Genomic DNA, 27,529 nt, shown 5'->3' with positions numbered 1-27,529 from the left:
GGAAATTCATCTAATCTCTTTATTTGCTTCTTCCTTCGGTCTATTTGTTAGGAGGCTGGCTCTATGAGTTTCAGAGCTCTGTGGCATAAAAATCCTTGTAATATGATATATGTTAAAGTTTTAAAGGTAGGTGGGATACTAAAATGCTCAAATTGGGTTGTATATACTGTACTGTAGCTTGAAATAATAATTGACAAATTATTTTTCAATTTCCCCTTGGTTTGTATGTACCAAATCAGCAGTTGTCTTTATTTTGGTGGTGTGATTTTTAGTTCTTTGTTTTTTAAGTTGCCAGGTGAGTAGAGAAGAGGTTTTACTTCCACGTTCAAAATATCTTTTTTTTTGCTAGGAGAAGATAGTTCAATTTTATTCAGGTCTATTTCAGGTAATTGTATTTTTTTAGTGCAGTCATACCACCATCCTTTTTATGTTTATGTTCCAGATGCTTCATTTTGTTTTCTCGATAATTTCTCTCTGCATTTTTCAGTATGTGTAGCTTGAGTAATAAATCTATCGCAGAGAGTTGCTTTAGCCGCCTCTCATATTGCAGATGGGATTATGCCCTCAATATCATTGAACGAGGTATATTCTTCCCACCAGGAAAGTATCTGATTTAAATTTTTAGCGAATTTTTTGAGAATAGATATAATCATCAAAGCGGTGGTTTATCATGTACGCCTGTGTGGAGTGATAAAGATATCATAGCATGGTCAGAGAAAAAGATCTGATAAATATCACATGATTTTATCTTTTCGATCTGGATGGAATCTACTATATATAAATCAGTAGATTATTGTGTACGTCTTATGGTTCGGGAAATAATATGTATAGTCTCTGGAACTAGAATCTATTAGCTCAGACATCAATGAGTGCGTTTTGTGAGATAAATTTAAGTAAAGTATGGTCAGCTCCTGTAAAGAAAACATTATCTCCTGACCTGTCTTCGAGACACGTGATTGTTTTATAATCACCTCCAAAAATTAATAACCCATGGGTTTTCTGTTTGATTGATAAAGTGAGTTTGTTAAAAAAAAATGGAACTACCATCGCTAGGGACATAGATATTTATATGGGTTTTAGAACGGTATTCTATGGAGATAAAATGACGTCCCTCTATCAGTAAGATAATCTGAGATCATCATTGGGCATGTTTTGGATATTAAGATGGTAACACATCATCTATTGAAAGAAAAACTGGAGAATTGTCCCTCGCCAGATAGGTAAAAGATTTTGGTGGATTCGGATTCACCTCGGATTGACTGGTTCCTTTGGTCTGCGAATTTCCATCGATCAAAAAGACCAGTAAATCTTTGAGATTTTTAGATCTCCTGCAGATGATACTTCGGTGAGTTCTGAGTACTGTATTAAGGTCTTCATCGTTAGTAAGAATGTGCCAATGTCTTTTAACCACAGACTTTATATCCCTCCACTGTGCATTGAAAGTGGAAATTCATCTAATCTCTTTATTTGCTTCTTCCTTCGGTCTATTTGTTAGGAGGCTGGCTCTATGAGTTTCAGAGCTCTGTGGCATGCTGCTTTAATATTTGTCTTGCTGTAGCCTCTCTCAACCAAGTTGTTTTTAATTTTTTTCCGCTTGGGCCTTAAAATCAGGTAAGAATGAGTTTGTTAACCTTGGCTTCAAACTCAGCATCAAACTTGTCTCTGCCATTGATACTATTGGTGGGACATTTAATGGAAACACCATTGAAGATTTATTTAAAATCTTGAATCTTGAACTCGCTCCTGTGAATCAACCCTGCAAAAACTAGAAGAATAACTTAAAAATAAAAATAAATATATATATATGTGAGTGAGCATTTTTACATTGTTTCCAGTCCCATAAAATTGTAGAAACTTTTATACACTAGGAGTCGCCTGTTTCTTTCTTTGTCTACAGATATCCATGAGGGGGTGGTGATCCCTGTATCCAGGCTGCAAATACTCATGAGGACTGTGTACTGGGACTGGTTTTTACTACCAGTTTTATTCATTACATTTTTTCTATTTTTTACTTATTTGTTTATATTTTATTTTCTATTCTATTATTATTGATTGTTTTATATTATTGTATTAGTTTGAATATTAAGGGCCTCATTCAGTAAAGGTTCATAAAAAATATCGCCAGCCCATTTAAATCACAGTTTTTTGCAGCGTTGCTGTCACGGTATTCAGAAAGCCTTCATTACCTGTCATAGAAAAAATCCCAAAACAAGCTGCTCAGAGAGAGTCGCCTCTCACAGCGAAAATCTCGTCCGAAAATTATGTTTTTTAATATACATTTTATTCCTTGTGTAGATGTGCAGGGGGTCTCTGGAGCCGAACCGTGTTGGTTTGAGGTCCAGGGACGCCCTGTTTCCCGAGATACAGGCCCCTTTATGGGGTGCCGGTATCTCCTATGCATGGAGATATCTTGATCACGTGACGCGTAGGTTAAAGGCAAATTAAGCACAGCCATTCTGATTGGCTGTTATCATTCCCTTTAAGTGACGTAATTTAAAAATAAAATTAAAGTCGGCACATGGTTTTAACAGCCAATCAAATGGCTGTTAAACCACTTCCAGCCAAAATGTGACGTCACAAGCCCTATTTAAGGCCGTGACGCCTCATTTGAGCCCAATAAGATAACAAGACAACATCTGTTGGGATCTACCATGGGGTTTTATAGATTGACAGATGAAGACAGAAGATAAAGAAGATCAAGAAATAATGACAGATGAAAATAGAAGAAGCTGATTAGAGATAGAAGAAAGAAGATTTGGGTACCTGAACCGGATCTTCATGGCGGATGGCATCGGATGCTGTTTTAAGCTTTCAAGGTACGTGAGCTTCCTGTTTCCCCTGGAGTTGGAGGGATAGCGCTTCTAATGGTAAGTAATATATTGAATGTTTGTAAATGTATTTTTTTACAAGTTTTTTACATTGGATGTGTTTTTTTATTTATTTTTTTGCACATTGACTGATTATATATTAATCTGTACCACTTTAGAGTACAGATCAATACATTATTAGGACAATATTTTGGGGGCATTTCTGGCTTTGTATTGCTGCTGCTTTTTTCAATGTCAGTTTATTATGTGGATGTCATTGATTGGTATTGTTCTGCTTTATTGAAATAAAATGTTGGCGATTGTGTTTTGTTTTGAATTAATTGTGTATTGCATTGGCTAATGCATTGTTTCTGATATTTTTAACATTTATTTCTTTGTAGTTTAATGTTTCAATTAATTCATTAATGTTGTATTAATTAATTGTTTTGATTGGTTAATGTTACTATTCATTTCAAGTTGGTTTAGTAATTAATTGGTTTGATTGGTTACTGTTTGAAATAATTCCCAGTTGTTTTATTAATTAATTGTTTTGATTGGCTAATGGTTTAATTAGTTCACTGTTGATCTGGTTATTGCTTGTATTAATTTCATTAGCTGGCTAGTGTTTTTATTTAGTGAATTGTGTTTATTTGGAGTTTTGTAATGTGTGTGTGTGTTTTGCGTATTGTGTGTTTGGGTCATTAATTTATTTTGATCAGGATGCCCATTGAGTTCTATAGAGGCTTATCATGCCCATATTAATATATGGGTATGATGTACCACTATACCACTCAATGGGTACAGGGTGGGTATAGTCAGTCCGGAGTGGGTGCTTAGGCTTCCTGGGTGGGTAGCGGGGCAGGGTGGGTTAACCCCTTAATGACTATAGCGGTTATTAACCGCTAAGGTGATTAACGGGTTAGGGGCCATTAGATTGTATTTATTATGTATGTATGCTTTCTGGCAACGGAGGACAGGGACCTGCAGTATCGTGATGAGGACATCCATCATATTGCTGTGGTAAGTAGAACTGTATTTATTTACTTTATTTATGCTGGTTAATGTTGTGTTTAATAATGGACAAATAATCTATTATTCATATCTGGATAATAGTTATTTTGCCCATTACCGTACTGTATGTGTTTGGTGGGGGGGGGGAGGTTGAAATGTAGGGCATGTTTATTTGTTGACATGCAGGGTTGGTACCTTAGGTCTGAGGGGACCTATGGAGGACCTCCGGATGCCCTTGGGTACCATGCGGACCCACGGGGACACCTGTGGGGTTGGCCAAGGGGCCCCCAGACACTCACGAGCCCACCCGTGGACCCCATTGTGACCTATAGTGACCCACAGGGACCACCTGGAGGCCACGGCACCTAGTGGGGACCACACGGAGACACCCAAATCCTGTGGGCACCCCCCTCTGATGCACTGTGGGGCCTGCGGACACCCGTCGGGGTACCGGGGACTACCATAAATCTGAGGTATTAACCCTGTATGTTAAAAAAATAAATAATGGTTTTACATTATGGGTGACATGGGGGGGGGCAGCGTATTGATGTTTATTAAATATTGCTATTTTTATTGTGGCCTAGGAGGTGGGTTTTGGGGCTGTTGTGTGTATATTGTTTTTATTGTGTGTAGCAGGAATGGGTGAAAGCGGTATTAGCCCCAAGGATGGGTGTTTAGGCCTTGTGGATGGGTAGCGAGAGGGTTAGCCCCTTCATTACCTTAGCGGTATTAACCGCTAAAGTAATGAAGGGGTTGAGTCCACCCGCAACCCCCCTGCAAGGCTTAAACACCCACCAAGGGCCAAATACCCCCTTCACCCAACCCCGCTACGCAAAATAAGCCTGGCACGGGTGGTTAACCCCTTCATTGCCTTAGCGGTTAGCCGCTAAATTAATGAAGTGGCTGTAAATGCATTTTTCCTGCATCGGCTTCATGCCGGGGGTTTCCGGTGCGGGTATAAATGGGTATCAGCTCCGGAGACCCCCGGCCTCAATCTGAGGCAGGAAAAAGGCAAAAAATGTCTAAGTGCCGTCTCGCTGCTTATCGACGCTTCTGCCCACCAAGCTGCCAACTTTTTCTGGCGTTTGGATTTGGGGAGAAAATCTCCATTTTAGGTCCGCGATAGACGGCGATAGGTGGCGATCGCCAACTTTCGACTTCTAGAATTGCGCGTGTTTATGAACATTCCGAAAAGTGTCAATAAGTGGCTTATCGCCGCTCAGGCGGCAATTTGATTTTGTTACAAAAGTTTTTTCGGTGATACAGGCTGTTATCGCCCACTTATCAAGGCTTACTGAATTTGAATAGGCATTTTGGCTGATAAGTGGTTGATAAGTGCCTTATCGACGCTTACTGCATAGGCCCTAAGTGATTGTAGGATTTTAGTTTACACTTGCTCCACTGATAGACTTTTCAGTTTAATATTTTCTGAACTTGTCACTATTACTATACATCTAGCAAAAGAGATCTGTCACCATCTTATTTATTTTTTGGGATATCATTAGCCGTTACTTGACTTTTTTCTTCTTGTTGTTATATGTTCATCACCTATTGAAGTCAGCTGTCTCTATACTATCTCATGCTATAGACCTATTAAGGATACTCATTGTTAGTATTGAGGTATTTATCATTTGTTTAGATTGAGTTTATCATACAGGTACTGAGAGAGAGGTAATTGAGAGGAAGAAAAATAAATATGCCCGGGACAAAGATGATTATGCAAACAATAAAGTTAGGGATTGGAGAAGGAAAAGAGACTATCAGGCCCGCAAATTTGGCCGTTTTAGAGTCGAAAATTTACATCCCAATTATAGGGATAATAGCAAAGATTATAAACATCAAAATAGATCCAAGTCTAATGATAAGGGTAAAATAGGGGCAAAATATGTGGAGAGAGAAAAAGAAAAAGTTAAGGATTTGAAGGTACAAAGCACAGCTTCTTCTGCAATTTGTTCTACCTCAAATCGCTATTCTGCATTACAGGATCAATTCATAGTTACATATAGTTACAGTACATATACATAGTAGATGAGGTTGAAAAAAGACATAGGTCCATCAAGTTCAACCTATGCTAAATTTAGACAACAGATACTTTATCCTATATCTATACTTACTTATTGATCCAGAGGAAGGCAAACAAAAAACCCTATTAAGGAGAAAAATTAATTCCTTCTTGACTCCAAGAATTGGCAATCGGATTAATCCCTGGATCAACATCCTTCCCATGTATACTTATTTGGTATATCCCTGTATACCTTTCCCATCTAAAAAGATGTCCAACCTTTTTTTGAACAAATATATTGTATCTGCCATCACAATCTCCATGGGTAATGAATTCCACATTTTAACTGCCCTTACTGTAAAGAACCCTTTCCTTTGTTGCTGGTGAAATTTCCTTTCCTCCAACCTTAAGGGATGGCCCAGAGTCCTTAGTACTGCCCGTGGGATGAATAGTTCTTTTGAAAGCTCCTTGTATTGTCCCCGAATATATTTGTATATAGAAAGGGTATTATGGTGCTCAAGCATGAAATCCCATCACTAATAAGTACAGAGGCCACCTCCTGGGACATAAATAATGTGCAACCTAATAAGGGGCTCCAGTTACCCTGAAGGCAGGGGTAGTTGCATGAAAACACCCACCCTTCACCTCATTGGGCTGGCCCCAGGTATTACTCACAATGGTTGAAGTCACCAGGGATCCTCTCAGTTTGCGTGCTGTCGCCAATGGGAAAATTCCAGTACAGCGCTTTGTGATGCAACGCACAGCAAGAAGGTGGTGACAGCAGGTCTGGCAAAAATCTTCTTTATTGGAGGAACATTAAAAACGGAAGGCTGCAACCTTCTACGCGTTTCGTGTAGTGAAAATTGCACTTTATCAAGAAAGTGCAATTTTCACTGCACGAAACGCGTAGAAGGTTGCAGCCTTCCGTTTTTAATGTTCCTCCAATAAAGAAGATTTTTGCCAGACCTGCTGTCACCACCTTCTTGCTTTGCGTTGCATCACAAAGCGCTGTACTATATTTGTATATAGTTATCATATCCCCTCTTAGACGCCTCTTTTCTAATGTAAATTAATCTAATTTAGCTAGCCTCTCCTCGTAAGTTAGATTGTCTATCCCCTTTATTAATTTGGTGGCTCTTCTCTGCACTCTTTCTAGTTCCATAATGTCTTTTCTTAGGATTGGTGCTCAAAATTGTACTCCATATTCAAGGTGTGGTCTTACTAGTGCTTTGTAAAGGGGCATAATTATGTTTACTTCCCTTCCATCCATTGCCCGTTTGATGTAAGATAAGATCTTGTTTGCCTTTGCAGCTACTGCATGACTTTGGGCACTATTGCTAAGCCTGCTGTCTACAAGCACTCCTAAATCCTTCTCAATCAAGGATTCCCCAATTTATCCCCATTTAATTTGTAAGTCGCCTGTTTATTCTTGCTTCCCAAATGCATAAACTTACATTTATCTGTATTAAACCTCATCTGCCATTTACCTGCCCACATTTCCAGCCTCTCCAAGTCCTTCTGAAGAGAAATTACATCCTGCTATGATTATATTACCTTACACAATTTAGTATCATCAGCAAAGATGGAGACTTTGCTCTCGATCCCAACCTCAAGGTCATTAATAAACAAGTTAAAAAGCAGGGGTCCCAGTACCGATCCCTGAGGTACTCCACTCACGACTTTACACTGGCGACACACTTTATTGAAGTGTGGCCAGTTCCGCAAGCCGGGAGATTTCCCGGCTTGCAAGTGGCAGCCCCTCGGCGTGCCGCGCGTCACCGATGCGCGGTCACGCGTCATCGGGTGCCTGCGCCCCCTGCACGTGCGTCCAGGGCTCCCCGAGGGAGCCCTGGTGTCCCGCGATGTGGGGGACGGCGGCAGGGGGTTCCGGGGGACCCGGCGGACCCGGAGAGGAGAGGGGGAAGCCGCGATCGGCGGGCCTCTCCTCCGCTGCTTCGGCGCGCGCCCGGCACCCTCCGGCGCGCGCCAGGTAACTGCTGCGGCCGAGAATGGGCAAATGCTCGAATAAACTCGGCCGCAGCAGTAGCCCAACCTGAAAAAGTTCCATTTATGACAACCCTCTGTTGTCTGTCCTTTAACCAGTTTTCAATCCAGGTGCATATATTATTACTGAGTCCAATTTTACACCAACCAGTTTTTAAAGTATTCTAGAGTCAAATGTGAGGCCATCTGTCCGACAGCTAAAGCTTGGATGAAATTGGGTCATGCAACATGACAATGATCCCATGCACACCAGCAAATCTACAACAGAATGGCTGAAAAAGAAAAGAATCATGGTGGTTCAATGGCCCAGTCAAAGTCCAGACCTCAACCCGATTGAAATGCTGTGACGGGACCTTAAGAGAGCTGTGCATAAACAAATGCCCACAAACCTAAATGAACTGAAGCAACGTTGTAAAGAAGAGTGGGCCAAAATTCCTCTACAACGATGTGAGAGACTGATAAAGTAATATAGGAAACGATTACTTCAAGTTATTGCTGCTAAAGGTGGTTCTACAAGTTATTGAATCATAAAGTGTACTTAGTTTTTCACACATGACTTCTCCATTTTGGCTTTATTTTTGTTAAATAAATCATGGCACGGTGTAATATGTCATGTGTTGTTGTTCATCTGAGGCTGTATTTACCTAATGTTTAGACCTGCTAAGGAGCAGATGATTGTTATTATGTCCTGATACTGTATGTAAAACCATAGAATTCAAAGAGGGTATACATGCATACCCCGATTTAATGTACACAATGGGACCGGAGCATGTATGTAAAGCGAAAATGTACTTAAAGTGAAGCACTATCTTTTTTCCACTTATCGATGCATGTACAGTACTGCAATCGTCATATACGTGCATAACTGATGTAAATAGCGCATGTTTAATAGGCTCTATAGTCTCCCCACTTGCGCACAACTTCGGTACAGGTAGGGAGCCGGTATTGCTGTTCAGGACGTGCTGACAGGCGCATGCGTGAGCTGCCGTTTGCCTATTGAGCAATATATACTTACTCGCGAGTGTACTTAAAGTGAGTGTCCTTAAACTGGGGTATGCCTGTACTTTCTTTTTCACACAAATGTACATATATATATATCCTGATCAAAATAAATTAATGACCCAAACACACAATACGCAAAACACACACACACATTACAAAACTCCAAATAAACACAATTCACTAAATAAAAACACTAGCCAGCTAATGAAATTAATACAAGCAATAACCAGATCAACAGTGAACTAATTAAAACATTAGCCAATCAAAACAATTAATTAATAAAACAACTGGGAATTATTTCAAACAGTAACCAGAAGATTGGCATCGTTTGGTGCAAACCTGGTACTCATGGTGGTGCCTTTAACCTGAGGAAATATATATACTGCACATTGGGATATCATTAGCCGCTCCTTTACTTTTTTCTTCTTGTTGTTATATATTCATCACCTATTGAAGTCAGCTGTCTCTATACTATCTCATGCTATAGACCTATTAAGGATACTCATTGTTAGTATTGAGGTATTTATCATTTGTTTTGATTGAGTTTATCATACAGGTACTAAAATTATGCAAAGTTTTGAAGAAAGACTAGCTAGACGTAACAAATGTGCACAGAATGTTGACATCGAATCTGAAACAGTTCTGGAGAATGACATAGATTAAAAAAACAATTTCCAAATAATTGAAAAATTGTCAAAAGATGAAATGCGCAATTGGTTTTATTTACTCTCTCTCCAGAATTATCTGGAAAAAAAGTTGGTACCGGGAAGTCTCAGACTAATTTAAAAAACTAAATTTGAGACTGATGAGATCTTTACCAGCAATTGGAATAGTGCATTGGAAATATGATCTTTCTCTTTGATTAAATTGTTAATCACCTGTAGGGAGGACAAATTTAAGATACAGTATTGAAAAGTGAGATTGAATCAATCCAAAGCATTATTAAGCCTTTTGTGTATACAGAGGAGTTCATTGAATTGGATGAAGTAGTTAACAAGAGAGTTATAGAATTTGAGAGAGAGGTAATTGAGAGGAAGAGAAATAAAGATGCCCGGGACAAAGATGATTATGCAAACAATAAAGTTAGGGATTGGAGAAGGAAAAGAGACTATCAGGCCCACAAATTTGGCCGTTTTAGAGTCGAAAATTTACATCCCAATTATAGGGATAATAGCAAAGATTATAAACATCAAAATAGATCCAAGTCTAATGATAAGGGTAAAATAGGGACAAAATATGTGGAGAGAGAAAAAGAAAAAGTTAAGGATTTGAAGGTAGAAAGCACAGCTTCTTCTGCAATTTGTTCTACCTCAAATCGCTATTCTGCATTACAGGATCAATTCATAGTTACATATAGTTACAGTACATATACATAGTAGATGAGGTTGAAAAAAACATAGGTCCATCAAGTTCAACCTATGCTAAATTTAGACAACAGATACTTTATCCTATATCTATACTTACTTATTGATCCAGAGGAAGGCAAACAAAAAACCCCATTAAGGGGAAAAATTAATTCCTTCTTGACTCCCAAGAATTGGCAATCGGATTAATCCCTGGATCAACATCCTTCCCATGTATACTTATTTGGTATATCCCTGTATACCTTTCCTTTATAAAAAGATGTCCAACCTTTTTTTGAACAAATCTATTGTATCTGCCATCACAATCTCCATGGGTAATGAATTCCACATTTTAACTGCCCTTACTGTAAAGAACCCTTTCCTTTGTTGCTGGTGAAATTTCCTTTCCTCCAACCTTAAGGGATGGCCCAGAGTCCCTAGTACTGCCCGTGGGATGAATAGTTCTTTTGAAAGCTCCTTGTATTGTCCCCGAATATATTTGTATATAGTTATCATATCCCCTCTTAGACGCCTCTTTTCTAATGTAAATAAATGTAATTTAGCTAGCTTCTCCTCGTAAGTTAGATTGTCTATCCCCTTTATTAATTTGGTGGCTCTTCTCTGCACTCTTTCTAGTTCCATAATGTCTTTTCTTAGGATTGGTGCTCAAAATTGTACTCAATATTCAAGGTGTGGTCTTACTAGTGCTTTGTAAAGGGGCATAATTATGTTTACTTCCCTTCCATCCATTGCCCGTTTGATGTAAGATAAGATCTTGTTTGCCTTTGCAGCTACTGCATGACTTTGGGCACTATTGCTAAGCCTGCTGTCTACAAGCACTCCTAAATCCTTCTCAATCAAGGATTCCCCAATTTATCCCCATTTAATTTGTAAGTCGCCTGTTTATTCTTGCTTCCCAAATGCATAAACTTACATTTATCTGTATTAAACCTCATCTGCCATTTACCTGCCCACATTTCCAGCCTCTCCAAGTCCTTCTGAAGAGAAATTACATCCTGCTATGATTATATTACCTTACACAATTTAGTATCATCAGCAAAGATGGAGACTTTGCTCTCGATCCCAACCTCAAGGTCATTAATAAACAAGTTAAAAAGCAGGGGTCCCAGTACCGATCCCTGAGGTACTCCACTCACGACTTTACACTGGCGACACACTTTATTGAAGTGTGGCCAGTTCCGCAAGCCGGGAGATTTCCCGGCTTGCAAGTGGCAGCCCCTCGGCGTGCCGCGCGTCACCGATGCGCGGTCACGCGTCATCGGGTGCCTGCGCCCCCTGCACGTGCGTCCAGGGCTCCCCGAGGGAGCCCTGGTGTCCCGCGATGTGGGGGACGGCGGCAGGGGGTTCCGGGGGACCCGGCGGACCCGGAGAGGAGAGGGGGAAGCCGCGATCGGCGGGCCTCTCCTCCGCTGCTTCGGCGCGCGCCCGGCACCCTCCGGCGCGCGCCAGGTAACTGCTGCGGCCGAGAATGGGCAAATGCTCGAATAAACTCGGCCGCAGCAGTAGCCCAACCTGAAAAAGTTCCATTTATGACAACCCTCTGTTGTCTGTCCTTTAACCAGTTTTCAATCCAGGTGCATATATTATTACTGAGTCCAATTTTCTTTTTTTTGTACACCAACCAGTTTTTAAAGTATTCTAGAGTCAAATGTGAGGCCATCTGTCCGACAGCTAAAGCTTGGATGAAATTGGGTCATGCAACATGACAATGATCCCATGCACACCAGCAAATCTACAACAGAATGGCTGAAAAAGAAAAGAATCATGGTGGTTCAATGGCCCAGTCAAAGTCCAGACCTCAACCCGATTGAAATGCTGTGACGGGACCTTAAGAGAGCTGTGCATAAACAAATGCCCACAAACCTAAATGAACTGAAGCAACGTTGTAAAGAAGAGTGGGCCAAAATTCCTCTACAACGATGTGAGAGACTGATAAAGTAATATAGAAAACGATTACTTCAAGTTATTGCTGCTAAAGGTGGTTCTACAAGCTATTGAATCATAAGGTGTACTTAGTTTTTCACACATGACTTCTCCATTTTGGCTTTATTTTTGTTAAATAAATCATGGCACGGTGTAATATGTCATGTGTTGTTGTTCATCTGAGGCTGTATTTACCTAATTTTTAGACCTGCTAAGGAGCAGATGATTGTTATTATGTCCTGATATGTAAAACCATAGAATTCAAAGAGGGTATACTGTACTTTCTTTTTCACACAAATGTACATATATATATATATAAACCCCCAAAATGACCACAAATATATATATATATATATATATATATATATATATATATATATATATATATATATATATATATATATATATTTGTGGTCATTTTGGGGGTTTATATGAGCTTACTGGGTATCTGTGTTATACACTAGGTATCTAGATATCTGGGTATCTGTTATACACTAGGAACATGCCTGTTTCTTTCTTTGTGTGTATATATATATATATATATATATATATATATATATATATATATATATATATATATTCAGTGTTCGACAAACCTATACATTTGCTCGCCCCGGGCGAATGGATTTAACCCCCGGGCGAGTAAATATTGGCCCAAGCAGTACACGTTTGGTACTAGGTGGCGAGTAGATTTTTTTGTGTGGCGAGTAGATTTTTAGGTGATTTGTCAACCACTGTATATATATATATATATATATATATATATATATTATACTGTATGTGCAGTATATATATTTCCTCAGGTTAGAGGCACCACCATGAGTACCAGGTTTGCACCAAACGATGCCAATCTTCTGATGGGCACGTGGGAAGACCACTACATCTGCTTAGATAAGGAGTTTGGCACAAAGTTGGAGCTCTGGTATTATTACATCAATGATGTGCTGTTGGTATGGTGGGGGGTGTGGGAGAAGAGTCTATGATACAATTGATGGAGTACTTAAATAACAACAATTTCAATTAGACTCTATCTTATAAATATCATAGACAATAAGTAGAATTATTTTACTTACTTCTTCACAAAGAGGATGGTCATATTAAAACTCAAACATATAACAAACCATTGGATTATAGTAATTACATAGCAGCCACTAGTAGCTATTATCACAAATGGCTTGATAATATTCCCTTTGGGGAGCGTAGAGACATTAAATAAAATTGTACTAATACTGCAACCTTTGAGAAACAAGCAGTTGGAATAATGAAAAAAATGTGCGGAAAAATATTAAAAACCAGAAATCATCCAGAGACAATATGATGAAGTACAAAAATTAAATAAGGAGTATTTTTATTAAATATCAAAATAATTTAAGATACTTTAGATAAAGAAGAAAACCTCCAGGACATAATTAAAATTCAGTTTATAACACAATATAATACCATGGCTCCCAAGATTAAGAAAATAATAAACAAGCACTAGAAAATTTTACAAAAAAAAAAAAAATTATAGGCAGTCCAACCCCTTAAGCTTAAAATTGTTTTTACATGAGCACCGTCATGGAAACAAGTTTGGCCCCAAATTGTATAAAAAGATGAGGATTAGGATGAGGCCATTCTAAAGAGAACATCAAAGGTTTTTTCTGTTTTTAATGTTTGCGATGCAGAGCTCAGTTTGAAGGAATCGAAACAATGCAAACAGTTTTCATCTACACAAACCAAACTGTACTGTCTGCAATTAAACAGTTTATCAACTATGACATGGATCAAGTAGTGCACTTATTGCAATTCCCCTGCCAAAAACAATAAATTGGTAGAATGACACGGAAATTAAAACTAAGGTTGGCTGAACACATCAAGAACATTCAAATAGGCTGTGTTGTTCACAGGATCTATGGGGTATGCGATGTGTGAGTATTGAGAAGCTTTAACTAAGTTGCATACGTATGTGGTAACAAAAGGTTAAGGTGGTATGTCCTTGGTGGGTGTTTAGGCCTTGTAGGGGGTTGCGGGTGGACTTAACCCCTTCATTACCTTAGCGTTAATACCGCTACCCACCCGGTAGTTCTAAACACCCATCCTTGGGGCTACTACCCCCTTCACGCACCCTCGCTTCCCACAATTAAAAATACACACACACACAACAACCCCACTACCAACCTCCTTGGCCCCCAATAAACCATTACAATATCTAATAAACACCAATACACAACCCACCCCCTGTGCCCCCACATACAGTAAAACCACTATTTATTTTTTTACACACATAATTAATACCCCAGGCTGGCGGGGGTACCCGGTGGTCCTGACAGGTGTCTGCAGGCCCCACAGTGCAACCTGGGGGTTACCCATGGGTGTCTGGGGGCCTTTGGGTTTTCCTCGCTAGGCTCTGTGGGCCTCCAGGTGTTCCCAGTGGGTGTCCATTGGCCACAATGGGGTTCACGAGTGGTCCCTGTGGGTGTCTGGTGGTCCCTGGGTCCCTGGGTCATCCCCATGGGTTACTGGGGCCCCTCATGTTGTTCCCATGGGTGTCTGGGGGCCCTCGGGTGTTTCCCACAGGTGTCTGAGGTGCCCTCGGGTGGTCCCCATGGGTCCCCTTGTTCTTCCCCGCAGATATCCCCCGTGGGTCCTCAGGTGGTGCCCGTGGGCATCCTGAGATCCTCAGGTGGTCCCCGTGGGCATCCGGAGGCCCTCGAGTGGTCCCCATGGGTCCCTGCTGGCCTGCGGTACCAATCCTGTATTTAAAAAAAAAACAACAACATGGCCTACATTTAAATCAATACAGCTCCCCTCCCTCCAACCCCCCCCCCCCAACACATACAGTACAGTAATGGTCAAAATAACTATTATCCAGATATGGATAATAGATTATTTGCCCATTATTAAACACAACATTAGCCATGCAGCATAAATAAAGTAAATAAAAACCGTTCTACAGTGCTTACCCCTGGCAATGTGAAGGGCATCCTCGTCAGCTTATTGCAGGGCCATGTCCTCTGATGTCAGCAAGAATACATAATAAATACAATCTAATGGCCCCTAGCCCCTTAATCACCTTAGTGGTTAATAACAGCTATAGTTATTAAGGGGTTAACCACACCGCCCCGCTACCGATCCACCCGGACCCACTATACCCACCCTTCACCAATTCATTTCGACAGTGGGTACATCATCCTCATATAATATGGGCATGATTTCCCACTATAGCAAGAAATGGTGAAGGAATAAAAAAAAACGCCCCAAATAAAACACATAACATTGCCAAATAAAACACAGCACATAGCCATCTAAATACATAATAAATGGCAATAAAACAATTGAATTGCACAGTGGATACATCATGTACATATAATAGGAGCATGATGTAACACTATGCCAGTCAATGATCAACTTTAAAAAAACAATTACAAACAATCTCCTATGCATTCCAAACAATTACAAACAATCTTATGCATTCCAAACAATCACAAAATAAAAACAAATTAAGAAGTAAAAACAAAAAAATAATAAATTAATCTAATCCAAAATAAAGTCCAAAATAAACAATTAAAACAACAATACAAAACCATGAATAAATAAAATAAATCTTAATATATAAAATCGAAAGGTTGGTACTAGCTGTGGTGAATCTGATTGGTCCTCAGCCTCTGGCCAATCAGATTGGTGGCTTTATGACGTCACCCGGCTCTATGACGTCACCCAACTCTCTCTCTCTCCCTCCCCCCCACCGGCTCCCGGACAGAGGGGAAGCGCGGCCCTCCTGCCCCAGCCGCCAACGCTCACTTTCCTCCCTCCCCGGCGGGGGGACAGGCAGTGGGCAGGCAGCCTCAGGAAGGACCACCTTCCTCCTGCAGATGCCCCCGGTAAGATGGCAGTGCACAGCGGACAGGCGGGGGGTGGTATTCAGTCAGGAGAGAGGGGGGGGAGTTAGTCAGGAGAGAGGGGGGGAGTTAGGAGAGAGGGGGGGGGGAGAGAGGGGGGAGAGAGGGAGTCAGGAGAGAGAGGGGGGGGAGGGAGTTAGGAGAGAAGGGGGGGAAGACTGAACAGCTGTGAAGAGGGGGGAAGGGAGTTGAGAGGGAGGATGGGGGAGGCAGAACATTACATCACGGGCAACGCCGGGTATATCAGCTAGTATCCAAATAAACTACATCATTCTAAAACAAAATCATCCAAATTAAAAAGCAAACACCAATCAAAAGCCAGAAATAAACAATTTAAAACACCACCAAAAATGCCAGCATACTAAATAAAAAGCATAATTTTTTTTTTTTACCAAATATACATGTAAAATACATAAAAGCAAGCATTTGTCAAAACAACCATTGCTTGTCCCTGTATATACAGTATGTATGTATATCCATAAAGAGACATACGTACAGTGGCAATAAATGGTCATCAAAAAAAATACAATCACAATAAAAATAAAATTAAAAAAACCTGTAAAATAGAAATAACATACATTCAATATTTTTCCTTACCTTTATATGTCTTCACCCTCCGATTTCCATGGGTACCGCAAGCTCTCAAACCAATCCACGATCTGGAGCACCAACGACCACAGGTAAAAAAAAATCCAAAATTCTTTTCTCCTTTCATTATTTTCTTCTGTAATTTGTAATCCATTTTCGTCACTTTCTGGTTCTTCTGGAGTTTTCTGGGGTCTTCACCTATATCTTCTTCTTCATTTGCAGGCACGCCATTGTCCTCCTATAGGAGGAGGAGGTCCTTCCTCTTCGGCTTCTTGCCGTAAAATGAGGCTGCATAGTCTTTTATAGGCCTATAACGTCACATTTTCGGCAAATTGTTCCCACGGCTCTGATTGGCCAGTGAAAACCATGTGCATTTTTTTTGGTGACGTCATGTAAAGGAAATGAAGCCAGCCAATCAGAATGGCTGTGCTTCCTTTCCCTTTAACATGACATCATCAAAAGCAACATGGTACTTGAGCCAATCAGAACGTGGGAACTATATCCCCAATCTGAATTGTTGTTGTAGACCATTTAAAGCATGTGAACATGGCACATGGTACTTCAACCAATCCGATTGGGGACAATCCAATTGGCTGTAGTACCATGTGATGGCCACCATTTTGGTTTAAGGATGTGACGTACCTCCCTTGCAGATGCCGTCACATTCTTTAAAAAAGCATGTCAACATGATACAGCACCCAATCGGATTGGAGCTGTACCATCTGACCCTAAAATGTGATGTTACATGCCTTATATAAGTCCTGTTCTGTCTCATTTTAGCTTAAGAAGACGACGAGACAACATCTACACTGGCGACACACTTTATCGCAGTGCGGCCAGATCCGCAAGCCGGGAGATTTCCCGGCTTGCTAGTGGCCGCCCCTCGGCGTGCCGCGCGTCATAGACGCGCGGTCACGCGTCTTCGGGAGCCTGCGCCCCCTGCACGCGCGTCCAGGGCTCCCCGAGGGAGCCCTGGTGTCCCGCGATCGCGGGACAGCGGCAGGGGGTTCCGGGGGACCCGGCGGACCCGGCAGCGGTAGGGAGAGCGCCCCGATCGGAGGGCGCTCTTCCGCTGCTTCGGCGCGCGCCCGTCACACTCGGGCGCGCGCCAGGCTACTGCTGCGGCACAGAACGGGCAAATGCTCGAATAAACTGTGCCGCAGCAGTACCTGTGGATTTCTATGGATTATAAGTAAAGAACATTGAAGAAAGAAGATTTTACTTGATGCTGAGGATGGCGTCGTGGATCGAGAGTTTCCTAATACATCTGGAATCGGGGAGTGAAGACTTCTAATGGTAAGAAAAACATTGAATGTATGTAATTTTAATTTGTCATGTAATTTGATTGTATTTTTTCATCTTTATTTTTTTGCTTGCCCATTGACTGCCATTGTATTTACCTGTGCCCCTTTGGAGTATAAATAAATGCAGTGACAGTGTAACGATGCACGGAACATGCCCCCTGCGGCGTGTTCCTTCCTTACCTGTTTAACTTCTGATCGCTGCCCTCTAACTGCGAGTCAAGATCCTGTGTCTTTAAGTATTCTGAAGCAACCGACGCCATCTTGCTTCCTGGCAAATCCTGCCCTCTTCCTCCTGACAGGAAGTAAGCCTCTCTCTGACTTCCTCATTCCTTACAGATGCTATCTTTAAATACTGTCAGTACTTTATGCTTCACGTGCCTGCCCTCACATGCTGTTCCTGCCTGGATCTCCTCTGGGACACTTCTCATCTCCTTTTGGATTCCGGAAGACTGGGACAGTCACTCATTTTACCACTGAGGTTAGTTCACCGTGTGGGTAGTGTAGGACCTGCTTAGTAGGGTTTACCTTGACATGGTAGCAGGCGTATAGACCTTTGGCCAAAGGATTAAACTAAGAACCCTTACGTTGTATTTAGTTTTGCTGCACTCTGCTGTTTCTGGCACTATGCCTTTAAGGTGGCTGGACGTCCTCAAAGAAGCTTTTCCCTTGTGGATGTGACTTTCTGCTCTGGACTCTATCCTCCCTTGCTCCTCATTTGTGGCTTACACACACCCCCCGCATTGGTGCCTGAAAACACACGCACTCCCGCTCTGCTGCCAGAGCATTCACACACATGCAGCTGAACCAGTCGTGTCTCTGAGCTTGGCTCCGCACCTCCAGATGCATCGCGCATTCACCTGCGCACAGCGTGGTCACGTAACTACGTGCGCCGATCCCCAGCTGCGTGGCAACTCACTCCCATTATTCTCTCCTGCGGATTCCCCACCTCGCTATCGGGTCCCTTCCCTTTCCCTCGGCTTGTGTGTAGGAGCACAAGCGTAACATTATGCTCGGCCCAACAAACGGACACCCAGAGGTGGCCCCGCCTTCTCTCCTGTTCCTATACCCCTTTAACGTTGGGAGATCCAAAATTTCCCCCTAGTCTAGTAATGATCGCTCGGAGTTCGATCCTAAAGAGGGGGGTACTGTAAGGAATCGGGGAACATGCCCCCTGCGGCGTGCTCCCTCCTTACTTGCCGCATCTCAGTTCCCGCTCTCCTTATAGAGCATGCATGCACCCGCGATTCCCTACTCGTACCACGGAGCCTGGCCACCCCCGTTCGCGTCGTGCATTCTCTCACACGTGGTGCGTACACGTGACGGCGTGCGTCGCCCTCCAGCTGCGAGTCAAGTTTCACGCCCCCTTGTGGCGTATTCTCTACCTGTGTGCCTAGATTCTCTGAGGTTTCTCTGTATGGCATGCGTCGCCCTCTAGCTGCGAGTCAATATTCCCTGTTGATTCTCTGTGTGGCGGGCGCTGCCCTCAAGCTGCGAGTCTATCTTCCTATGCATCTCTGCCCCTTAGTTTGTTGGATCGCTCGGAGTTCGATCCTGAAGAGGGGGGTACTGTAATGATGCGCAGAACACGCCCCCTGTGGCGTGTTCCTTCCTTACCTGTTTATCTTCTGATCGCGGCCCTCTAGCTGCGAGTCAAGATCCTGTGTCTTTAAGTATTCTGAAGCAAACAACGCCATCTTGCTTCCTGGCAAATCCTGCCCTTTTCCTCCTGACAGGAAGTAAGCCTCTCTGACTTCCTCATTCCTTAAAGCTGCTTCTGCTACCTTTAAATACTGTCAGTACTCTATGCTTCGCGTGCCTGCCCTCACATGCTGTTCCTGCCTGGATTTCCTCTGGGACACTTCTCATCTGCTTTTGGATTCCGGAAGACTGGGACAGTCACTCATTTTACCACTGAGGCTAGTTCACCGTGCGGGTAGTGTAGGACCTGATGAGTAGGGTTTACCTTTATGTGGCAGCAGGCATATAGTCCTTTGGCCAAAGTATTAAACTAAGAACCCTTACGTTGTATTTAGTTTTGCTGCACTCTGCTGTTTCTGGCATTATGCCATAAGGAGACTGGACGTCCTCCAAGAAGCTTTTCCCTTGTGGATGTGACCTTGTGCTCTGGACTCTATCCTCCCCTGCTCCTCACTTTTGGCTTATCCACACCCCCGAGTTGGTGCCTGAGAACGCGCGCACTCCCGCTCTGCTGTCAGTGCATGCGCACACATGCAGCTGGACCAGTTGTGTCTCTGAGCTTGGCTCCGCACCTCCAGACGCGTCGCACATTCTCCTGCGCGGCGCTGTCACGTGACTATGTGCGCCGATCCCCAGATGCGCGGCACTCACTCCCATTATTCTCTCCTGCGGATTCCCCACCTCGCTATCGGGTCCCTTCCCTTTCCCTCGGCTTGTGTGAAGGAGCACAAGTGTAACAGGCAATACATTTTTTGGCATATGGTTGTTTTTAATTATTGTAATTGTTATGTTTTGTATTATTGTTTTAAGTTAATTGTTATGTATTTGTAGGGCTTGTTTTTATTTAATTTATGGATTGTTTAAGGTTTTGATTTATTTTATTGTTCTGGTGTTTAGGTGTTTGATTTCTTTTATTGTGCTGGTAAGGTGTGTGATTTATTTTATTCTTCTAGTGTTTAAGTGCTTGGGTATTTTTATTGTTGTGTTTTTTGATGCTGTTGTTTTTTTTTAGGTTGCCTATTGACTGCTATAGTGTTTTATCATGCCAATATTATATGGGCATGATGTAAAACTGTGCCAATTAATTGGTAGAGGGTGGGTGTATTTGCCATGGGGTGGGTGATAAGGCCTTCCGGGTGGGAAGCGGGGGAGAGGGGTTAACTCCTTAATTACTTTAGCTGTTAATAACCGCTAAGGTGATTAAGGAGTTAGGGACAATTAGATTGTATTTTTATTGTTGTGTTCCTGCCAATGGAAGACAAGGATGGGGAGGAAGATGAGAATAGCCTTCATCCTGACAGGAGTAAGTAGAAGTTTTATTTACTTTATGCTGGCTGGATAATGTTTTTTTTTGAATGGGCAAATGAGCTATTATCCATATCTGGATAATAGTAATTTTGCCCATTACTGTACTGTATGTGTTGGGGGGGTGGGGGGTTGTTGGGGGTAGAGGAGGTGGGTAGTAGGGCTGTTGTGTTTTTTTAAATGTTTATTGGGGTAGTTAAAGCAAGGATGGGTTGTTGGGCGTATCGGGTGGACAGCAGGGGGGGTTAACCCCTTCATTACTATAATGGCTCTGCTATGGTAGTGAAGGTTTTAACCACTCCCACAACCTTTCCAGCAGGCCTAACCACCCACCCTGGGGCAACTACCACGTTCATCCACCCCCTCTTCCCCCAATAAAGAGACTATTCGGGTTTAACCCCTTCATTGCCTTAGCGGCTAGCCGCTAAGGTAAGGAAGCTGTTTTTATTAAAATTTTAATACCAGTGCACGGGAGCAGGGGGTCTCCAGAGCAGAACCGTGTTGATTTCAGGTGAACGGGACATTTAAATGCATAGAAGATACCGGCACCCCATAACAGGGCCTTTATCACTGGAAGCAGGGGGTCCTGGACCTGAAATGAAAACAGTTGTGCTCCTGGAGATCCCCTGCTCCTGCACACTAGTATTACAATTTTAATAAAAACAATGTGATCACCTGTGAGAGCTCTGCAGGGAGAGGCGGCTCTCTCTCTGTAGCTCAAACTGTGGCCAGATCGTACGGGGGAGAACTTAGAAAAAGCTGAGATCACTTTGCTGCTACGCCGAATGGTTTTGGCATATTCCTGCCTCACGGTTTGAGAGGGTTTAAGATTCTTTCTGAATACCGTGATAACCCAAATGACGAACCATTCGGCGGGAACATGCCACATCGTTCTAGATAGCAGCAAAGTTATCGAAGCTACTAGAATATGCCCCAAAGTATTACAAAATGTATAAATAACATTTAAAAAATAAGTGTGTAATATGTCATTTATTTCTTGAAGGATAAGTAAAATAAATGTAGCAATTTAATAAACAGCTAAAGAATGAAAATCAAAACACCAATTTCTTTTGCAATTTAAGTCGATGCAACCTCCAGGATAGGTTGAGCGCTGGGTCCTTTCCTCTTCCAAATGCAAGCAGGTGGGCCCTATCATAGTTTATAAGTGGCTTGATAAATCTAAAGTAAATAAGGCACCTGTCCCCGATGGCATATATCAAAGAGTTCTCAAGGAGTTAAGTTCAGTAATAGCCAAACCATTACATTTAATATTCAATTACTCCATTTACACAGGCTCAGAACCACAAGATTGGTGTAAAGCAGATGTGGTGCCTATATTTAAAAAGGGAGCTAGATCACAACCGGGGAATTACAGACCTGAAAGTCTGACTTCAATAGTGGGGAAGCTACTTGAAGGGTTAATATGGGATAATATTCAGGAATACCTAATGGAAAACATAATTATTAGTAATAGTCAGCCTGTATTTATGAAGGATAGATCATACCAAACTAACCTGTTGTTTCTTTGAGGAGATAAGTTGGAATTAAGACCAGGGTAATGCAGTTAATGTGGGTTAATGTGGTCTGCTTAGATTATGCAAAGGCTTTTGATACGGTTCCACACAAGAGGTTGGTTAAAGGATAGACAACTGAGGGTTGTCATAAATGTAAACTTTTTCAGGTTGGGCTAAGGCTGTGAGTGGAGTACAGTACTTCAAGGATCGGTACTGGGACCCCTGCTTTTTAACTTGTTTATTAATGACCTTGAGGTTGGCATCATGAGCAATGTCTCCATCTTTGCTGATGATACTGCACCGACACACTTTATTCGAGCAAATACCCGGTATGTACCTGGCAGATACCTGGAATGCGCCACTCCTCACCTCTGACAAGCCCCGTTGCATTTGCCTTCCCAGCCTGGGTTCATGCCTGGCTGATGGGCGGCTGATCTGTTAAATGATAATGATTAGGATTTAATAGGCTGCAATGCTTCGCGTGTCTACCAGATGGCATAAATTCATGAATTGTAATGCAGTATATATATATATACTGTGCAGTATTGCAGCCAGCGGGAATAAAATGCTTCAATCCCTGCCTTGAAAATAACTCAATGCACTCGGGCAGAAAACAGTCACAAACCTCAACACACCCGGGTATACCCGAATTCGTGGGACTAGCCGAGCTCGAATAAAGTGTGTCGCCAGTGTACTTAGGGGCCTATGCAGAGAGCAGCGAGAAGCGCAATCTCGACAGGTTTTCACCAAATATGCCTATAGCAAATTAGGTAATGGCGAGAAACTGGCGAGATGAGTAAAATCCACCAGTTTTTTTTTTGTTTTAAAACTCGCCGCGCGGGTGGCGAGAAGCAATATCTCGCCAGTTTTAAAACCCGCCGTATGCAGGTAGCCCCGATCAGCATCTCGCCGCTGATCGTGCCAATAAAATTAGATGTTCTCCAAATAGCTCCGCCAACAAAAGTTGGCAAGAAGCTGGAGCTGAGCGGCGAGAGGGGACATAAAAAAAGAAACAGGCCCTTTTCCTGGCTCGGATTGATGCCGGGGGGCTCCAGAGCTGATACCAGGAATACCAGCACCGGAGCCCCCCGGCATGCATCCGAAGCAGGAAAAATGCATGTACAGCCCACTTCATTACCGTAGCGGCTAACCGCTAAGGCAATGAAGGGGTTAACCCACCGTGCCAGCTTTATTGTGGGTAGCGGGGGTGGGTGAAGGGGGTATTTGGCCCTTGGTGTGAGTTTAGGGTTTGCGGGGGGTTTGCGGGTGCAGTTAACCCCTTCACGTCCGTAGCAGTTAATACCGCAACGGTCATGAAGGGGTTAACCCCTCCCGCTACCCCCCCCCTGCAAGCCCTAAACAAACCACTGTTGGGGCTAATACCCCCTTCACCCACACCCGCTAACCACAATAAAAAAAAACACACATAGCAGCCCCACAATAAATAAATAACTCTAAATAAATAAATAAATGAATATAAATATACATATATATATAACAACAATCCCTATAACCCCTAACATACACATATATGCACATCAATGATACTATAGGCCGGCGGGGGCCCTCGGGTGTTACCCGCAGGCCTGCAGTACCAATTATGTGCCCCCCCCAAATTAATGAATAAACACATACATACTTTTAAAGAAATAACCCACCCCTAACACATACAGTATATTTATGGCCACAATTACTATTATCTACAAAGGGATAATAGTGAATGTGCCCATTTTAAATATATAAAAACAGCAATAAATACATTAAATACATATAGCACTTACCCATTACCGGTTGCCACGATGAAGGCCATCCTCATATTCATCCTGCCCATGCCCCCTCCGCTGCTGCAAAACAGAAACAAGAATGAAAACATCCAATGTAATGTCCCCTAACCCCTTAATCACCATAGCGGTTATTAACCACTACAGTCATTAAGGGGTAAACCCACCCTTACCCACCACTCGGGACGCCTACATACCATCCCACACTAACCCCTCACCCCATGAAGCCTAACCACCTTCACCCACTACCCACAAGGGAGGGCTACCCACATTCCGTTGCGGAACCCCCCCCCACCCCCAGTACCAACAATAAAAACAATACAGTGACCCACAATAAACATCATTCTATTTATTAAATATATTACCCACCCCCTGTGCCCCCCCATAAATACAAGATTTATCCTTTTACATACAGGGTTCATACTCCAGCCCCACGCGAGTCCCCGGTGGGCTGGTGGGGCACCTGACAGACCTACAGGGTACCAGCAGCCCTTTTCAAACAGGTTCTGGAGGCCTGCTGGTGGGTCCCGCAAAGCACCATGGCCCCCAGGTGGTCTCCTTGGGTCACCGTGGGCCACAATTGGGTCCCCACGGTAGGCCCAAGGATGTCTGGGAGCCCCGGGTCAGAACCACAGGTGTCTGCGGGGCCTCGGGTGGTTCCCACGGGGGTCTGGGGAACTCACGAGTGCTCACTACGGGTCCGCGGTGCCCCCACGGATGTGGAACCACCGCTTCATCCCCGCACCTATGGGTCGGCGGTGCCCCCACAGATGTGAGGCCACCACTTCATCCCCGCATGTGTCACCCGTGGAACCACCAGCCTGATACCCGTGAGATACCCGAGGAGACCCGCAGGTGGTCTCCAGAGGTCTCACGTGGAACCACGGAAAAAACCCTGAATGTAAAAAAAAAAACCTGGCCTATACATTCAATACATACACCCCCCCCCCCCAACACCTATGGTACAATAATGCGCAAAATAACTATTATCCAGATAGGGATAATAGATTATTTGCCTATTATTAAAAACATTAACTATTATATTCAAATAAATTAAGTACTACTGACCTTATCAATAAGAAGTCTCAGTCGCCAGCAACATCCTTGTCTTGCCCACAAAACACATAGCCAATACAAAGCCAATACATTGCAATTACATTCAGATATCAATTAACCCCTTAAATACCATATCGGATAATAACCGCAAAGGTAATTAAGGGGTTAAGTCACAATGGCCCGATACCCACCCTTCACCCATGAATTTGTACATTGGCTTCATCATGCAAATATATATATATATATATATATATATATATATATATATTAAAATCAACCCCACACTGATGAGACCCATCAAAGTCGAAACAGCTGTCTGTGGGTAGTTTTCTGGGTATGCACCTTAACCCTGGCTGTGCTCAAAGCTGTGACCATGCAGCAAGCTTAAGCCTATAGGGAACCATGTTAAAAATGGTTATTGAGGCAAAAAGTGACACTGTGTGCTCATTTGCATGTCATTTCCCAGAATCCCTTGCTGCAGTGGAAGTGCTGTATGCTGGGTGATAATGGGGAAAGGCGGGGTTGCAGACCTGCCTAAGATATGCAGATGAGCATACAGTTGTATTTGCATATATATATATATATATATATATATATATATATATATATATATATATATATACACACACATGATGAACCAATATACAAATAAATGTAGAAGGGTTATAAAAAACATGCTGTACTCAAAATAACAGTTCTCCATAAATACACACTACCTTTCATAATCCTAACTGATATTACAATCAAAAAGATCAAATGCCAATCAAAAACCTCAAATCACAATCAACACATTGCATTTACATTGTATATATGATGCATACAATCTAAGCACCATATACATACTGCAAATGAATGTTAACAATAACATTGCAAGCAAAATACAGATAACTCCAAACAAATATACTATTGTAACCAATCCGGTAAACATAAATCAATTACCATTCATTAATGACATCCCTAAACAATTTACATTCCATCCCTAAACAATTTACATTCCATCCCTAACAATTAAACAATTAACTAATTCAAACCTGCACCTGAACAATGTAGCCTGTGAAAATATATAAGTACCAACAAGCATAAAAAATTGACTACCAAGTCTAACCCTGACCTCTAATACAACATACAATAGCAACGATTACATCTATCTAATTTTAAAATACTTTAAACACACATTTAAGCATACATGCATAGTCAAATTAATTTAAAAACACATCAAATAAAGCTTTTAAAACACTATCATTTCTTACCCTGTATGTATATATCTATCTAGACATACATATATACATACAGTGGCAAGAAATGATATACCATAGAAAATTAAATAAACATGTCAAGAAAAGAATTTTAAAAAATTAACACGTTGAATTATATACATTTCTTTAGATCACTTACCATTACTTGACCCCACGACTTCCGTTGAACAGCTAACTAACGATCAAAACCACCAGGCACAGGAACCCATAAAATAAAAAAACATAAAAAAATAAACATTAAACTAAAAATCCAAATCAATCCACGGGTCTTCTAATTGTAATCCTTCTTCATCTGTATTCTTCTTTCTTCTATCTTCTTCAGGGGTCTTCTTCCCGTCTTCGGCCACGCCCTGGCCTTCTTCTTCTGTAGGAGGTCCTTCCTCCTCGGCGGCTGGCTTCAAAATGAGACGACATAGGCTTTTAAAGGCCTATGACGTCACATTTTCGTCATATGGTTCCCACGGCCCTGATTGGGCCGTGAAAACCATGTGTTTTGGCCGATAAAAATAAAAATGATGACGTCACTTAAAGGCAATGAAAGCACAGCCAATCAGAATGGCTTTGCTTCAATTGCCTTTAAGATGACGTCATTAAAAGAAACATGGCCGTCCACACATGGTACGGTAGCCAATCAGAGCGTGGGAACTCCATCCCTACTCTGATTAGCTCTAGTACCATGTGACAGGCTTTCAATGACGTCACATCCTTTCTCCCCCAAGCCTCTGTCACATGGTATACTAGAGCCAATCAGAGTAGGGATGGAGTTCCCATGCTCTGATTGGCTACCGTACCATGTGTGGATGGCCATGTTTCTTTTAATGACATCATCTTAAAGGCAATTGAAGAAAAGCCATTCTGATTGGCTGTGCTTTCATTGCCTTTAAGTGACGTCATCATTTTTTTTTTTATCGGCCAAAACACATGGTTTTCACGGCCCAATCAGGGCCGTGGGAACCATATGATGAAAATGTGACGTCTTAGGCCTTTAAAAGCCTATGTCGTCTCATTTTGAAACCAGCCACCGAGGAGGAAGGAC

Source organism: Ascaphus truei, chromosome 5 (assembly GCF_040206685.1).
Source record: "Ascaphus truei isolate aAscTru1 chromosome 5, aAscTru1.hap1, whole genome shotgun sequence".
Lineage (NCBI taxonomy): Eukaryota > Metazoa > Chordata > Amphibia > Anura > Ascaphidae > Ascaphus > Ascaphus truei.
The sequence above is the reverse complement of the archived record's forward strand: the minus strand, read 5'-3'. Positions refer to the sequence as shown.